Raw genomic sequence first — 17,991 nt, 5'->3', positions numbered from 1 at the left:
AGAAAGGAGCTGAAGGGCCAATAGTGTCCCTTGTTCAAGCCTGCCTGAGGTAGAGGCAAAGGGAGAATAAAGAACCATCTGTATCAGAATTACCTGGGATCTTATTAAAATACAGGTTCTTGGGCTCTCACCTCAGACCTAATGAATCTGATCTCTGGGGATGAGACCAAAAAATCTGTGTTTAACAATATCCCAAGTGGTTTCCATCAAGCTGAAGTTGGGTGACCATTGGCCCAGAGTATGCGATGGTCTTTCAAATGAAAATAAATTGAGCGCCTTCTACACGCCAGGCCCATGCTACCTTTCAGGAAATGAGAGTGAATAAGACGCCATCCTTTCCTCAGGCATCCTGAGCCAGTGGGGGATACAGATAAAAAGTGCGGTCCCAGGAGCCCAGGCTCTGAGACCCCTGCTGGGGTTCAGATGTGTCTGGCACATTCACAGAGAGCCAGCGAACAGACCCAGAGATCTCTGCAGGAGGGACTGAAGCCCCTCCCAGGAGAAAAGTCCTCGAAGGGAAGTAGGAGCCAGGCACCACACGCCCAACCCACTAACAAAGCCTCCACTGTTAGAAAGGAGGAACGATTCGGGCGACAGCTTGGTGTCTGACACGTGTTTGTTTGTGGGCCAAAGCCCCAAGACCCAACCCCTGTCTTCATCCTGAGGTTCTATATCTGAGTCCCCGGGAAAGCTGGGGGGTGTGCACCGAATGGTGTTTCTCTGGAACCCATATAAACTATTTGGGCAGAAGGAATGTGACTTTGGGACACCACTAATTGAGTGTACATGCAAAGGGGAGCCATTCTTTGCCACTGCACAAAACAGCAGCTCACAATGTCAGCACCTCCTGCACTCCTCCTCAGTTGCATGGGGGGGGCGGGGGCGGACTGTGGTGCCCAGTGGACACAACTGTGCCCAGGGCAGAGGACACTGTCTAACAGAGAATTGCTGGGGCAGCGAGCCAAGGACAACCTGCAGGCACCATGTGGGGACTAGCTAGGCTTGTCTGGGAATACACGTGAGACACCCTAGGATACACCCACAGATACTTCAGCAGCGTTTGGGGGTGGCTCAGGTCAGATACAAATGGCATTAGTGGGCGAGAGGGGGACGGTGGCAGGAGCCCTAACAACCTGAGTAACAGACCTGGAAGACTCGGCTTCTCTTCATTCGTCATCCCTGTTGTAGAAAGAACTTGGTGCCTAAGCAGAATAGCTTCTGACGTGTAGCCAAGACCAAGCACTAGGAGAGGCCCTGAGGCATGGGTGCTGGGGTGCAGCAGGGCATTGACAGGAAAGGACCCTGGAGTTCCTGAGGGGGAAGAAGCAAGGGTCATTTCCTCTGCTGGGTTTGGAAGGTCTAACACGTTCTGGTCCCTGCCCATCTTTTGCCCTCGGCCCATGTCACCTTCCTGCACCTTCCATGTCACCTGTCTCTGCACCGGCCATGTGGAACTTCTCTCAGTTTACTCTAAGGTGCTCCTCTCTATAGCTTTCCGTCCTTTGCATACGCTGTTTGGAATGCTTGAAATTCTTCTTCTCCCCTTTCACCTGGCCAACTCTCACTCATCCTTCAGGTTGCAGCCAAAGTGTCGCTCACTCGAGTGGACCTTTCTGATGGACCAGTTTGGTGTGTAGGACATTAAATGCAGTCCATAAACTCAGCTGAGGAGAAAATGTAACTCTTTGAGGTGATGGAAATTGAATCTCACTTTAGTTTGGCCTCAACCAGTAACTTGGACTTGGATCGAAATTCCAGGCATCTGGTGACTAGTCATCTGTCTACCCGGGGATCTCTCTGTTGAGATGTCAGGGACTCTCTTGGCTATTCCAATGCCAAGTCTGGGGCAAGGGGATCTTTGCTAGACTCTCTGTGATCCCACGTGCGTGGAACAACACCGCTGACATGCAATCATTTTCCTCCTTTTCCCTCTTGCTCCCATTCTGGAGGAATCAGTTTCTGGTTCAGGAAACTGAAGGTTTTTCTGGTTCAGCAGCTGAAGTTGCTATCATCTCAAACCCTATTCCGCTCAGTGGTCGTTGATTTCTTTCTTAAATTTTTATTATGCCCATGGATACAGAAATAATAAAATGAGCATCCTTGTAAACTCTACTGAATAAAAAATCGTTAAACTTTTGCCGTCACTGTTTCCTCACCTCTAAGTCTTTTCAGATAAGGGTTTCCACCTACATAACCACAACACCATAGCCCCATTTAACAAAATTACCTGTAGTTCCCTCCAATCATCTAATACTTACATTTTGAATCCCCCAAATGTTCCATTCCAATCTTTTTTTTTTTTTTTTTTTGCTTAGAAACACAAACCAGGATCCAATCAAGCATCACATACCGCCCCATTTCTTTGCATCCTGGGAGCCTAGGTTGATTCAGAGCACCTCCACCTTTTCATGTCATCATCATGGCTGCTTCGTGATGTTGGTGTTTTTAGGGATTCATGTCCGTTATCCTCAAACTCCAGGTTTGGAAACAAAAGCCAAAGAACTCTGCTCCCAGCCTTCCCTCAGGCAAAAAGTTTAACCAATCCATTCTGGTCTCCTCAGGATTGAAGGTTTTCTCTGAGCAGGGGAAGTTTAGTGCCCAAATCAAGAACGCCCTGGATAAACCACGACACTCTGGTTACCCTCAGCAATGGAGACACAGACGGGCTATTCGCTTGGATGGTTGCAAGGCAAAGGGCAGGGGTGACAAACTCACTCTCACCGGGGGGCTGCATCCGCCCCGTGGTTGCCTTCAAAGGGCCGCATGTGATTTCAACTCCTGAGCAATTGAGGAGTGGTTACTTTTATGCAGCCCTAAAATTATTTCGGCCCTTTGAAGGCAACCTCAAGGCTGATGTGGCTCCCGGTGAAAATGAGTTTGACACCCTTGGCATAGGGTAAAACCCTAAAAATGACAGTCACCCAACATCACACAGCTGTACTTGATTGAGAGATACTGTCATAGCGTTCCATGGTTACACTTTTGCGACACTCAACATGTTTTTGACTCTGCTTATTGTCTGCATTTCCCAGTACATAGTAAACTCCATGAAGGCAAGGGTGTGTGTGTCTTTATAAATTCTCGAATCCCACTGTATCTCCATAGTTCTCCTACATATCAAATGTTAATTCAATATTTGTTGATTAAAGAAATGATCGAATGATGGCAAAGTATTTCAGAATTGAATGCATGAAGTAGAATTTAGCACTTATTTTCTGAATGCCGAGCTAAAAAAAAAATTTAAACAGTGACACTGTGAACCTGGTTGGTAGTCTTCATACCTGTAATCAACGACTATTAGAAGGTTACACTGCCGGCATGCAGATCTTAACAAGTATCCTGTGCCATTGTCCTGGCCATGCAGGTGAGACTGTGGAAGTTTAAGTGATCTTCGAGATCAAATTCAGACCTTAGCTTCCAAGTCCTCAGAGGCTTTGTGCAATGAGGGGCTAGATGGGGGTGAGGCGTGACTGGAATCTGGAGACATGCAACCTAAGCAGCACCGGCCCATGCACCAGGCTCCTAAGGAAATTAATCACACTGTAAGAAAATTCAGTTAAATCAGGTTGAAGTCCAAATAATAATCCTACATTATTTTAAATTTAAAATAATAATTCTATCTTGCCCCTTCTCCAGATTTCAACCCCTCAGGGCTATTAAATAACTGGTCTCTGAAAGGCCAAACAGGAGGGGGTGGGCTGGGGTTAGGGAGTCCGTTGATATGCGGTGTAATTCTGGACCTGGCCTGAACTTCAGATTGGCTCAAGGTCAAGTCTGGCTTTTGGGAAGTCTTCTGAACTGGGGATCTGGTGATAGACTTGAGCTAGCATTGGGTACCTCATTGTAGATAATTCATTTGAACCTGATCCCGCCTGGAGTCTTGAAGGGCCCAGTGCCCGGGACTGGTAAGGTCTGAGAGGCAGACACCACGTCTCAGTGCTTCCTCTCCTGTTCTCTTCTCCCTCCCTAGAGGAAGACCTGCCTGGGACCCAGGCTAAGTCAAGAAGGGTTGGTCTCATGGAGGATATACTTTGTTCAGATACTCACCAAAGACGGAGGTGTTCGGGTCACTATGAAGTACCAAAGAAAGACTTGATTTACAAGAACTTTTAGAGGAGACCAGAATTGTTTAACTGTGAAGAAATTGTGAAATACACAATGAGATTTTGGTTTTTTTAATCCTGAGCATCAAGAGAGTACTTTTTACGTGTCCCTCACACTGGTGTGGGGGACTGAGGTACTGAGAAGACAACAAAGTATTGTAAAGGTGATAAAGGAGGTGACCACTCATGACGCAATCACTGTTTCCTAGCCACGTGACTTCACATCATCCTGGCAGCAGTCCCAGTGAAGTGTTGTTTGGGGAAACTGAGGTTTAGCAAAATTAAGTGACTTGCTAAACTTCATATGGCTGGGAAGTGGTGGAGCATGAACATTTACTATATCTGTGCTGTCTGACTACAAATCCACAGTTCCCCCACTATAGCACACTGCATTCTTCTGGAGATGCAATGGAACAAGGCCTAAATAGCCTCAGAAGGGGGGGGGGGGGCATTATTAATCCAGATGAAGAACACACTCATCGCTGCCGTGCTATTGAAGGACCCTGGAAATACGTGTTGGCTACCCCATCTTCTCTCCAGCACCTACCTCACTGTCAGAAGTCCTGGCACGAGTTGTCCTTTCAGATGAATATTGGGGTCACGCCTCTCAGAGCCTTTCTAACTGGGGCAAGGTCCTCTGCACTCCTCTCTGTTACCTCCATTCTGATGCATTCCAGATGCTCCAGCAGCTTTATTTCTCGGTATTAACTGTGAACTTGAGAGCAGTGTGTGTTTCCTGTCCCTTCGGCTTGATTGTTTTTCATTCCTGGGGGAGGAGGAACAGTGCAGATAGCCTGGAGGGTGGCCAGATTTTTCATTTTGCAATCTCCAGCCACAGCTGCTAGAGACAACTTATAATGTGTTTTATTCAGTGGAGAAAACATGTTTTGCTTTGCACTCTTGCATAACCATGAAACATCTGGGGTACATTAGCTTAAAACTTCCCTCTAGTGTCACATTTGGGCTAAGTGACAAAGAAAAATGTTCACCTTGACTAGTGCGTGTTTGTATACACACCCTGCAGGGAGTCATCTAGGAGTTACAACTGGGACCCACTGCCTTTCTCCCACATCACATTGTTCCTTGTGAATGGTCAGAGCCCAGAAAATGGTATTTGGACCATCAAAGCAGGGAAATACTTGGGAGGCATTCAAAAAGATCTTTAACGCTTTCATCTGGGGTCTCTCTGACTTTAGTGGGCTTAAAAGCACCTGGGAGACTTGTTAAAACTCAGACTTGCTCCTATGCCCACAGTTTCTGATTCACTAAGTCTAGGACAAAGTACAAGATTTTGCATTTCTGATAAGTTCCGGAGTGATGCTGATGCTACTGGTTGAGGGTGGGGCCTATTTTGAAAATCTCAGCTTTAAACTTTGCACAGCCAACATGAGAAAATGAACACGATACATAGGATTGGTAGAAACTGTACACAGCTGTGTATAGTGGCAGTGTTCAGTCTTCTACCTTATTTTGTTACTGAACAGGAAAGAATTGGTGCTAAAATGAGTTAACCACATTTAATCATAGCTGGTGGGAGGATACTTTGGCACAAACTTTCTAGAAAACTTATTGGCAGTCAATAAATATTTATAGACATTAACCTAGTAATCCTACCATCTATGTATCTCTAAGGAAATAATTAGAAATACACACAAAGATTAAGATACATGAATATTTCTTGATGCTTTATTTAAAATGGTAGACACTTGGAAATCAATAAATATCAATAGTTAATAAATTATAATAATACCCATATAATGGAATATTATGCCACCATCAAAGAACTTCGAGAAAAATTTTAGTGATGACAGGACATGCACATGATACACTAGTACATGAAAAGCCCAAAGCACAGAGCTACTGTGAATCTTGGGGTGGGGGAAAGACACCTACTAAGAAGGGCTCCTGGTGGCTCACAGGGCTCAAATTTAAAAAGCAGAAGCCTAGCAGCCTTTTCTGCACAGGAGCCTCTCACACAAATTGCACTTCAGGGAGTGGCCTCTCTGCTAAACTGCCTGCCTGCACTGTATTTCTGTCATCTGAGCCAGCCCTTATTAAGGGTTCCTGGAATCCTATTTTAACCAATAGGATTGAGGCTCATCCAATCAGAGCTGCCCAGCTGTGATCAATCAGAGTACCTCTATGCTGACCAATCAGGAGAGTGCTTTTGGACAAATCAGATTGTGAGGATTCGGAGTCTTAATTTGCATGAGGGTGGAACAATCAGGAATTGGGGGCAGAGACTTCTGTTCAGATAAGCCACCTCTCCTCTGGTTCAAAGATGGCACTTTCCTTTTCCACTGAAGGCAGAAGACTGCATCTCCCTGGCTGAGCTGAAAGAGTGATGTCTCCATGTCTTGCCAGAGCAAAGTGAAGCAGACCCATGAGGAGCAGAGCTACCTGGTCAGCGGCTGGGTCCTAGGGACACCTGGCCCCACAACTCTTCCACGGCTGTACTCTTTTCACAGCTGGACTGCAGCCCTGTTGACCTATTTGCCCTGAATAACGTTTTCTTCTTCATCGCACCCAGATTGGCTATTCCTTTTGGTGTTGAATTGGTGCCAATGACCATTGGTTGACACTACTTATATAGTACATCAAACAAATTATATGTACAAGGTCTGTCTAGAAATAGTTCAGCAATTGTTAATAAAATGAGAACGACTTGCACCACATTGACATAACCTGCCAGCCAAGGAGAGTGGACTGGAATGTGTAGTGAACAATGATGACTTCACTGTACTAGTCAGTGGGGCGGTAGATGCCACTTTGTGAGCGTGTGTACTGTGTGGCCATCACATTCAAAATGACTGAGCAAGTACAGAAATGAATCTGCATCAAATTTTTTATTAAGCTGAATTCTGGCCAAGATGGAGGTGTACGTAGAAATACTTTGCTTCCCTGCACAACCAAAAGGAGGATAATACCAATTTAAAAATAATAAACAACCAGAAGTGCCAGAAAATCAAACTACATGGAATGCTGTAGACTGATAGGTGGGGCAGAGATGGGCAGCTGTGGTGGAGAGGACACATGACAAGGTGGTGGACTGTGAGGGTGAGGTGGGCCTGGATGCACAGAAAACTAAAGACACAAAGCTAGTTGTAAACTATTGTGGGGGTTGCCATGGTGGGAGAAACTCCCAGTCTCACGCTATAGAGTTTGTTGGAAAGTGTGGCTAGAGCAGAACAAGCTTGGTTCCCTCCCTGACTCCTCCCCCACAGACAGCGACATAATTCAGCAAAGAAAGTTGCTTTGCCCCAGTGAATACCCAAGGCCCTGCCCCCTTACAACATAACAGGAGCACTGAGACAAAGAAATATGGCCTGAATGAAAGAATAGATCAAAACTCTAGAAAAAGAGCTAAGTGATGAGAAGATAGCCAACCTATCTGACACAGAGTTCAAAACACTGGTAATCAAGAGGCTCACAGAATTGACTGAGTTTGGTCAAAACTGAAGGAACAAATGCAGGCTATACAAAGTGAAATAAAGCAAAACATACAGGGAACCAACAGTGAAGGGAAGGAAACCAGGACTGAAATCAATGATCTGGAACAAAAGGAAGAAATAAACATGCAACTGAAGCAGAATGAAGAAACAAGAATTCAAAAAAATGAGGAGAGGCTTAGGAAACTCTGGGACAACTTTAAATGCTCTAACATCAGAATGATAGGGGTGCCAGAGGGAGAAGAACAAGAACAAGAAGTTGAAAACTTATTTGAATGAATAATGAAGGAAAACTTGCCCAATCTGGCAAAGAAAATAGACTTCCAGGAAGTCCAGGAAACCCAGAGAATCCCAAAGAAATTGGACCAAATAGGAACACGCCAAGGCACCTCATGATTAAGTTACCCAAGATTAAAGATAAAGAGAGGATCTTAAAAGCAGCAAGAGAAATGGAGACAGTTACCTACAAAGGCGTTCCCATTAGACTATCAGCTGATTTCTCAAAATAAACCTTACAGGCAAGAAGGGGCTGGAAAGAAGTATTTGAAGTCATGAAAGGCAAGGATGTACATCCAAGATTACTCTACCCAGCAAAGCTATTGTTTAGAATGGAAGGGCAGATAAAGTGTTTCTCAGATAAGGTAAAGTTAAAGGAATTCATCATTACCAAGCCCTTATATGAAATGTTAAAGGGACTTATCTAAGAAATAGAAGATCAAAAACTATGAATAGTAAAATGACATCAAACTCACAGCTACCAATAACTGAACCTAAAAAAAACAAAAGCAAAAACTAAACCAACAACTAGAACAGGAACAGAATCAGAGAAATGGACATTACATGGAGGGTTTTCAGTGGGGGGGAGGGGAAGAACAGGAGGGGAGGTTCAGGGGATAAGGAGCATAATTGGTTGACATAAAATAGATGGGGAGAGGCAAAGAATGGCATAGGAAACAGAGAAGTCTAAGAACTTACATGTACAACCCATGGACATGAACTAAGCAGGGGAGTGCTAGAGGGTTGGGGGGGTAGAGGGCAAAGGGTGGTAAATGAGGAAAAATTGGAAAACTGTAATAGCATAATCAATAAATTATACTTAAAATTTTTTTTTTTGCTTAAGCTTGTGCATTCCTCTGTAGAAACTATTCATTTGGATGATTCAGAGGGCTGTAGCTATGGACAACCAGGGATTGCCAGCTTCATCATGACAACACACCTGCTCGTGCAAAAACTCTCATGGAGAATTCTTTGGTTAAACATCAAGTCACCAGGTAACTCAGTCCCCCTATAGCCCAGATTTGGTGTCCTGCAACTTCTGGGTTTTCCCAAAATGAAAATTTCCTTTGAAAGGGAATCGATTTCAGACCATCGATGTGATTCAGGAAAATATGATGAGGTGGCTGATGGCAATTGGGAGAACTGTGTGACATCCCAAGGTGCCTATTTTAAAGAAGACTGAGGCATCATTGTCCTATGTACAATGTTTCTTATTTCTACTTCAATAAATGTCTCTATTTTTTCATAGTACATGGCTGGGTACATTCTGGAAAGACCTTGTGCACACTTCTATAAATAGCATATCATCCAAGGAAACACTGAAATAATAGCAGCAATGGGTTCTTTAGTGACATTACATTTGTGTTATAGACATCAGTCATTTCCTCTAACTTGACATTCTAAAATAAAGTATCACACTCATAGTCCCACCCTTCCAAATTCAAAGGGGAGTTTTAGGCTGACATATTTACAACAAGTGATGTACCCTCCCAGTGATGGGTGACTGGATCCCCTAAGTCTCTCATAACCTATGAGAGACTCCATCACAAAATTGGACTACTAAAGTCAGAAACTGTGGTTGGACAGCTGTAGAATATGTGTTGACTTAGAGCTGGTGACCATGTTGGGTTGTATGCATGCAAAGGAGCCTGGTGCAAATGCAAAGCTCTGTTGGTTATCGTAGCTTCAGTAGCTAAGCAGCACCTGCAGGTGCTCAGGCACACACAAACTTTCCCTAGAAAGAATGGTGAGGAAATGTCATAAATACCAAACTGCAATCCTTTTGTCTCTGCTGTGTTTCCAACAATCAGTCTTTTTTGCCTCGAGATATTATAGTTGGAGAGGGTTTCTCTTCCTTGCAATTGTGTCTTAAATTAGCAGGTGACTTTTATTTGTTTATTCACATATGTTTGTTTTTTTCTTAATCTCCAACACTAAAGGCATTGTTGCTTTTATTAACAGGAAAATAACACTAAAATTAAAACACTGAGCTGCAGCTGAGAAAAATAATTATTTACTGGAAAGTTTCCTGGTTGATTACTGGCTCTTACTCCAAAACTTCCTATTTTTTACAGTCTTTTAAAAATATATTTTATTGATTATCCTATTACAGTTGTTCCAGTTTCTCCCCTTTGCCCCCGTCCTCCTGATACCTGCATTCTGTCCATCAATCCCTCCCCCTTAGCTCATGTCCATGGGTCATATATATATGTTCTTTGGCCACTCCATTTCCTATACTGTTCTTAACATCCCTTTGCTTATTTCGTACCCACCAATTTGCACTCTCAATCGCTGCACTTTTTCCACCACTCTCCCCTTTCCCTTCCCAACTGATAACCCTCCAAAAGATCTGCATATCTATGATTCTATTTCTGTTCTGCTTGTTTGCTTAGTTTGTTTTTTAGATTCAATCATTGATAGCAGTGAATTTATTGCTATTGTAATGTTCATAGTTTTGGTATTTTTCTTAAATAAGTCCCTTTAACATTTCATGCAATGATGGCTTGGTGATGATGAACTCCTTTAACTTGACCTTATCTGAGAAGCACTTTATCTGCCCTTCGATTCTCATTGACCACTTTGATGAATAGAGTAATCTAGGCTGTAGATTCTTGCTTTTCATCACTATGAATACTTCTTGCCAGCCCCACCTAGCCTGCACAGTTTCTTTTGAGAAATCAGCTGACAGTCTTATGGGAACTACCCTATGGGTAACTCTCTGCTTTTCTATTGCTGCTTTTAAGATTTCTCTCTATGGCATTTTAATTATGATGTGTCTTGGAGTGGTCCTCCTTTTGTCCATCTTGTTTAGGATTCTCTGTCCTTCCTGGACTTGTATGTTTATTTCCTTCACCAAATTAGGACAGTTTTCTTTCATTATTTTTTCAAATAAGTTTTCTTGCTCTTTTTCTTCTCCTTCCTGCACCCCTATGTTGGTATGTTTGAAGTTGTCCCAGCCTTGATTTTTGGATTCTTTTTTTCTTCTTCTTGTTCTGATTGAATTTTTTTTCTTTTTTCTTTTTTAAAATATATTTTATTGATTATACCATTACAGTTGTTCTATTCCCCCCTTCATTCCCCTCCACCCGCACACTCCCTCCCCCACCCTTCTCCCCCCTTAGTTTATAACCACGTGTCTCAACTTCTTTAGATTCTATATTTCCCCCACTATTCTCGCCCTCCCCCCTATCTATTTTCTACCTACCATCTATGCTATTTTCTGTGCCTTCTCCCCCCTTCTCCTCCTCCCACCCCCCTGTTTCTAACCCTCCATGTGTTCTTCATTTCTATGGTTCCACTCCTGATCTAGCTGTCCTCTTGGTTTGCTTTTGTTTTAGGTGTGGTTGTTAATAACTGTGTGTTTGCTGTCCTTTCACTGTTCATATTTTTCATCTTCTTTTTCTTATATAAGTCCCTTTAGCATTTCATATAATAAGGGCTTGGTGATGATGAACTCCTTGAACTTGACCTTATCTGAGAAGCACTTTATCTGTCCTTCCATTCTAAATGAAAGTTTTGCTGGATAAAGCAATCTTGGCTGTAGGTCTTTGGATTTCATGACTTGGAATACTTCTTTCCAGCCCCTTCTTGCCTGTAAGGTCTCTTTTGAGAAATCCGCTGACAGTCTGATGGGTACTCCTTTGTAGGTGACTGTCCCCTTATCCCTTGCTGCTTCTAGGATTCTCTCCTTCATTTTAGTCTTGGCTAATGTAATTATGATGTGCCTTGGTGTGTTCCTTCTTGGGTCCAACTTCTTTGGGACTCTCTGAGCTTCCTGGATTTCCTGGAAGTCTATTTCCTTTGCCAGACTGGGGAAGTTCTCCTTTATTATTTGTTCAAATACGTTTTCCACTCGTGGCTGTTTCTTTCCCCCTTCTGGTACCCCTATAATCCCCCTTCTGGTACCCCTATAATCCGGATGTTGGAACGTTTCAAGATGTCCTGGAGGTTCCTAAGCCTCTTCTCATTTTTTTGAATTCTCATTTCTTCATTCCTTTCTGGTGGGATGTTTTGTTCTTCCTTCTGGTCCATTCCATTGATTTGAGTCCCAGTTTCCTTTCCATCGCTATTGGTTTCCTGGACATCTCCCTTCATTTCAATTAGTTTAGCCTTCATATGTTCCTCTAATTTGTGACTATAATCAACCAGTTCTGTGAGCATCCTGATAAATAGTGTCTTGAATTGTGCTTCTGAGAGGCTGGCAATTTCTCGGTCACTTAGAGTTATTGGCTCTGGGACTTTGAGTTCTTCTTGAGCCATCCTTTGGGCTGTTCGTGCCTGTTAAGTAGCGGGAACAGAGAGCCCTAGGTTTTCACCAGAGCAGGGCAACTCAGTGGCTGGGTTGTGACGTCGTATGTGGGGGCGGGGTCAAAGAGGGACAATGGCTTCCCTCCGCTGCGACCCCCACCAGCACTGCAGCCACCACCGTCACCAGGGCCGCGCGCCCCGCTCCACTGCACGTGAGTGTGCCACCGCTGTCAGCCCTCCACCACTGGGTTTGCCCCCTGAGGCCTGTGTGGTCTGTCTCACTGTGCGCGAATGTGCGACCTTGGTCAGTCTGTCCCGCACCCTGACTAGGTCCGGGCTGCCTGCGCTCCTAGGTCTGTCTTTCCCGACCCTGCTCCGCTGCTGGCTTTGCCTCTCTTACCGTCCCCGTTGAACGGTTTGTAGCTGTCAGACTTCCGTATAATTCGGTTTTCTGGCCTCTGGGTGTGTGTTAGTTCCCAAAACTTTTGTTGTATCCAAACTTGGTTGTGGGAGAAGGCACAGTGTTTCCACCTATGCCTCCATGTTGGCGGAAGTCCTGAATTTTTTTTCTTTATGTTCTAAATAATTGATTTGATTCTTGGATTCATCCACTCCACTATTAGTTCCCTGCAAATTTTTCTTTATTTCACTTAGTGTACCTTCCATTGCTGCCTGGAAAGTCGAAGTACCCAATGAGTTTCTCGAGCATCCTGATAATAAGTGTTTTGAACTTTGCATCTGATAGTCTGATAGATTGTTTATCTCCATTTGTTTAGTTATTTTTCTGAAGTTTTGTTCTGTTTTTTTTTTTCATTTGGGCCATATTTCTTTCTCTCCTTAATTGGGCAGCTTCCCTGCATTTGTTTCTATGTATTAGGTAGAGCTGCTTTGACTCCCTATATTAGTAGCATGACTTATTGTAGAAAACAGGTAAGTTAGATGTGACAGAGCCTTAAGTAATCACCAGGGCTGGGCCACCTGTGTGAACCAGATTGATGGAGTCTCTGATATGGTGTCACTGCTCTGTGGCTCTGTGTGGCAGAGTGCTCAGAAAGGGGACAATGCTGTTGCATGGCCTCTGGAGTTTCATCTGAAAGGAAGATATCCATCAGCACTCATCCCAATGCCAGAACCTTCAGTTTCTTCTGTACATGACTCTGGCCCTTTGGCAGCTTCCCTGGTGCTGGAGCCCAGAGGGAATGAGTCTGTGTATGTCCTAAGTCTGTTGCTGGCCCTTTAAGATGAGATAGCTGAGAATCCAGCATTTCTTCTGCTTCCCCAACTCCCACTGGGTTTTACAGCCAGATGTCATGGAGACTTGCCTTCCTGGCACTGGCACGCTGGACTGGGTGGTCTGGTGTGGGGCTGGGTTCCCTCACTCCCAAAGTGCCCTTCCTGATTTGTACACATCACATGTGCATGTGGGACTTCCAAGTCCATGTCTCTGGGTCTTCACCCCTCCTACCAGTCTGGATGAATGTGACCTCTTTAATTCCTTGGTTGTTGGGCTTCCATACAGCTCAATTTTCTGACAATTCCGGGTAACAGTTGTTTTGTAGTGTAGTTGCAGTTTTTGCTGTAGTTGTGAGAGAAGGCAAACCATGTTTACCTACATCTCCATCTTGGCCAGAAGTCTTACATGTGTTCTGTATTTTACATTCTGAGTTTCAGAAAATGAAGCAGTGTGGTTGAGAATCCGGAGGAGAGTTTGAGTTTGGAAAGTGTCCGTGCCAAAGTCTTGTCATGTACTAAGCCAACCAAGCCTTATCATTTCCCACAGCAACCCTGTACGGGCTCCGGCAGCAAAGGCTGATGGCAAATAAAATGCAGAGTTTTTGCCATTGATTTATAGACTGGAAAATTGGAATGGTGACTCATCAGCAATATAAATTCAGAAAGACTGCTGCATAGCAGGCCACTTTGCATAAACATTCTGCTTCAATATCACACTAGGTCAACTTTGGCTTTTTATTTTTAGAAATATGAGCGAATGCCATAGAGTCCGTTACCACTTTTTATGATATGTCTAATTCAAGTAAAGTTGCATAAACTCCAAAGAGTAATACATTTCAGGATAGGGTTATTTGGAAAAGCCTATTAGGTAATCTTATCCTGCTCAAGGTCATCATCTCAACCTCTTCCCTTTGGGGAACCAAATTCTGATTAAAGAAAGATTGGAATTGGTTTTGAGAATTTTAAAATATGACATAAGATCTTCATGGGAAAGGCTGGTTCTGTCACATTTGATTTTCTACTCAGTTTCTTGAATGAGTAAAAAAACATTCATATTGTATAAAGAGATGAAACTGGGGGGTGAGTACTGGGAAGTAACCTTCCAAGGTGTTCAATTTGAGGGGCCAGATTTGTGGTGCAGAAGCCTGGGATGATGTTGGGAGTAAAATGGTGATACAGTTTGGTAGATACAATTTCTCCAAAGATTTGTGTTCTAAAATAATTTAAAAATTTTTCCAAGAGAAAGAAAATTATTGCCACTTTAATAAAAGAGGAATTTAGACCAGAAAAATTCCCTAAGCAGAATCTAAGACAGCTGTCACATCCATGAGGAGAGTGATTTGGGTCTGAAAGCATGTGGTGGATCTGTGTATAGAGCAAAAGAGGACCTTATTTCCCAAGAGATCCCAAAACCTGTGAGAGAAATGACTCACGGAGACTTCTCTCAATGATGAAGTCAAGCAGAAGTAACTTGAGTCTAAACCTGCATTTGACTCAATTTTATTAAGTGTGTTCTGCAATGCCATCACTGAGGTAAAATATCATGGGCAGTTACAATGGCTAACTAAACCTATTATGATAAAATAAAAGGATGAGGGTGAAGTAGAGAAGGAAACACGAAAATACTAATTGCTCCCCATCCCGTTCCATTGATATGTCTGTTTTTATGCCAGTACCATGCTGTTTTGATTACTATGGCCTTATAATATAGTCTCATATTAGGTAGGGTGACCCCCTCCAACTTTGTTTTTCTTTCTCAGGATCGCTGTTGCTATACGGGGCCTTTTGTGGTTCCATATAAATTTTTGAAATATTTGTTCTGTTTCCATTAAATACATCATTGGAATCTTGATAAGAATTGAATTGAATCTTTAGATTGCTTTGGGTAGCATGGGCATTTTAATGATGTTAATTCTTCCTATCCACGAACACGTTATGTGCTTCCGCTTATTTGTATGTTCTTCCTGCTTCAATGTCTTATGATTTTCCTAGTACAGGTCTTTCACATCTTTGGTTAGGTTTATTCCTAGGTATTTTATTCTTTTTGTAGCAATTGTGAATGGGATTATTTTATGAATTATTTATTATTAGCGTATAAAAATATAACTGATTTCTGGATATTAATTTTGTATTCTGCTGCTTTATTGAATTCATTTACCAGTTCTTGTAGTTTTTTGGTGAAACCTCTGGGGTTTTCTACATACAGAATTATGTCATCTTCCAATAACGACAGTTTTACTTCCTCCTTTCCAATTTGGATGCTTTTTATTCCTACTTCTTGTCTGATTGAGGTGGCTGGGACTTTCACTACTATGTTGAATAAGGACAGTGAAAGCAGACATCCTCCTCTTATTCCCAATCTTAAGGGGAGTGCTTGTAGTTTTAGCCCACTGAGTATGATGTTGGCAGTGGGCTTGTCGTATACGGCCTTTTTTATGTTTAGGTATATTCCCTCCATTCCCACTTTGCTGAAAAATTTCCAAGAATAGCAAGAGAATAAGCCCGGTGCTCCAGTACTTTCAAAGCCTCAGCCAGCATCATCTTTGCTAATGTCCCATTGGTGAAAGTGAGACATATGGCCAAACCAGATTCGAACAGTGAACAAACAGATTTCACCTCCATATGGGAGTGGAATTTATGGGCATTTACAAAACCACTAGAACTAGATAGCAAGGTTGGTGAATAAATAAACCAATAAGTCCTCAGAACTAAAGAGAAAAGGATGGGATATCAAGGAGACAGTTCTTGGCTATAAAAATTATTTATTTCCTAGGTGGCGTTAGCAAAACTGTGCCTGATGTCACTTAGTCCAACCAGGGAATGTTCTACTTAGGGACTGCTGTGGGTTATGCTATCTTGAAGTCACTTTTGAGAATCTGAGTAGAACAGCAAGCACCCTGTTGGAGTAATCTTGGTGTCCTAGACGTTGGGATCCACGTTCTGGAACCACGGAGACAGGGATGACATGTGAGCATTTCAACACCTACCTCTGCTGGTTCAAGGAAAAGAGAACCTACCTTTTCCTCTCGGGAGCAGGGACTAAGAGCTAGGAGGTGCCAAGGGTGAGATGAATGAGTAGCAAAGGGGAGGTTAGTTGTTGGAGCTGGAATCAGGACAAAAATATGGAGGTGGATGGCAAGTTTGCTCCCCGAAATAANTTCTGGAACCACGGAGACAGGGATGACATGTGAGCATTTGAACACTTACCTCTGCTGGTTCAAGGAAAAGAGAACCTACCTTTTCCTCTCGGGAGCAGGGACTAAGAGCTAGGAGGTGCCAAGGGTGAGATGAATGAGTAGCAAAGGGGAGGTTAGTTGTTGGAGCTGGAATCAGGACAAAAATATGGAGGTGGATGGCAAGTTTGCTCCCAGAAATAAGGCATCCACATTAATAATAAGCATGAGAACACGACCTGGAGAGAAGGTCAGGGAGCATTTAAAGGACAGGTGGAAGACACGCAATAGTCTCCTGAAGCGGTCTGAGTTTTTTGTAAAGATGACGAGCCCGCTCTGCCAGTAACCAGGCTTCATCTACAACAGAGAAATTTTACAAATATAGTTTTTAAAAATTATGTATTTATCAATTACATTTCCTATAACATTAAAACTTTATATATAGTTGGAGATGACAGAATGTATTTATACACAAATCAAAACCAATCATTGTGGACAAATTGCCTCTTTCAGTTTTCTCTGACAAAATGAGAGATTTTGATTGGATAGTTTTCCTGAAGTTCTTTCCAGCTCTAACATCTTCATGGAAGCTGGGAAAAGAAGTAACGGATTAGTATATGTGTGAAAGGAATGAGGCTGTGTTACTTAGGCAGAATCCTCTTCAGAGAGTGTTAGAACCAGCACTGAGGAAGATGTGGAATCTTTAGAGCAGGGGTGTCAGACTCGTTATCACCGGGGGCCACATCAGCCTCGTGGTTGCCTTTAAAGGGCCGAATGTAATTTCAACTCCTTAACAGTTAAGGAGTAGTTACATTTATATAGTCCTAAAATTACATTTGGCCCTTTGAAAGCAACGGCTAGGCTGATGTGACCCCTGAAGAAAATGAGTTTGACACCCTCACTCTAGAGTTTTACAAACATGATAGGTCACTACCATACANAGTGTTAGAACCAGCACTGAGGAAGATGTGGAATCTTTAGAGGAGGGGTGTCAGACTCATTTTCACCAGGGGCCACATCAGCCTCGTGGTTGCCTTTAAAGGGCCGAATGTAATTTCAACTCCTTAACAGTTAAGGAGTAGTTACATTTATATAGTCCTAAAATTACATTTGGCCCTTTGAAAGCAACGGCTAGGCTGATGTGACCCCTGAAGAAAATGAGTTTGACACCCTCACTCTAGAGTTTTACAAACATGATAGGTCACTACCATACACTCAACAAATATTAACAGAGTAGCTACTAGATGCCGACAGAGGAGTCAGTGAATGGCAGCAGCTTGCTCCAGAACCAATGGCAGTTACAGAATCGTTGGGGCTTGTTCAAATAATTTTAGAGAAAAGTAGAATTTGTAAGCACATGCAGCTTTATTATTGTTTGCCATAAAAGGGGATTCTGGATTGCTGAGACAATTGCAGGCAGAAATCACCTTTCTCTGATCTTGAGTTTCTTTATATGCAAAATTAAAAAGCAAGATTAGATCATCCCCAAAGTCTCATTCTGCTCCAAAA

The sequence above is a fragment of the Sturnira hondurensis genome, unplaced genomic scaffold (genome assembly GCF_014824575.4).
Source record: "Sturnira hondurensis isolate 20B ecotype Veracruz unplaced genomic scaffold, ASM1482457v3 Scaffold0005329, whole genome shotgun sequence".
Classification (NCBI taxonomy): Eukaryota; Metazoa; Chordata; class Mammalia; order Chiroptera; family Phyllostomidae; genus Sturnira; species Sturnira hondurensis.
Note: the sequence above shows the minus strand (reverse complement) of the source record.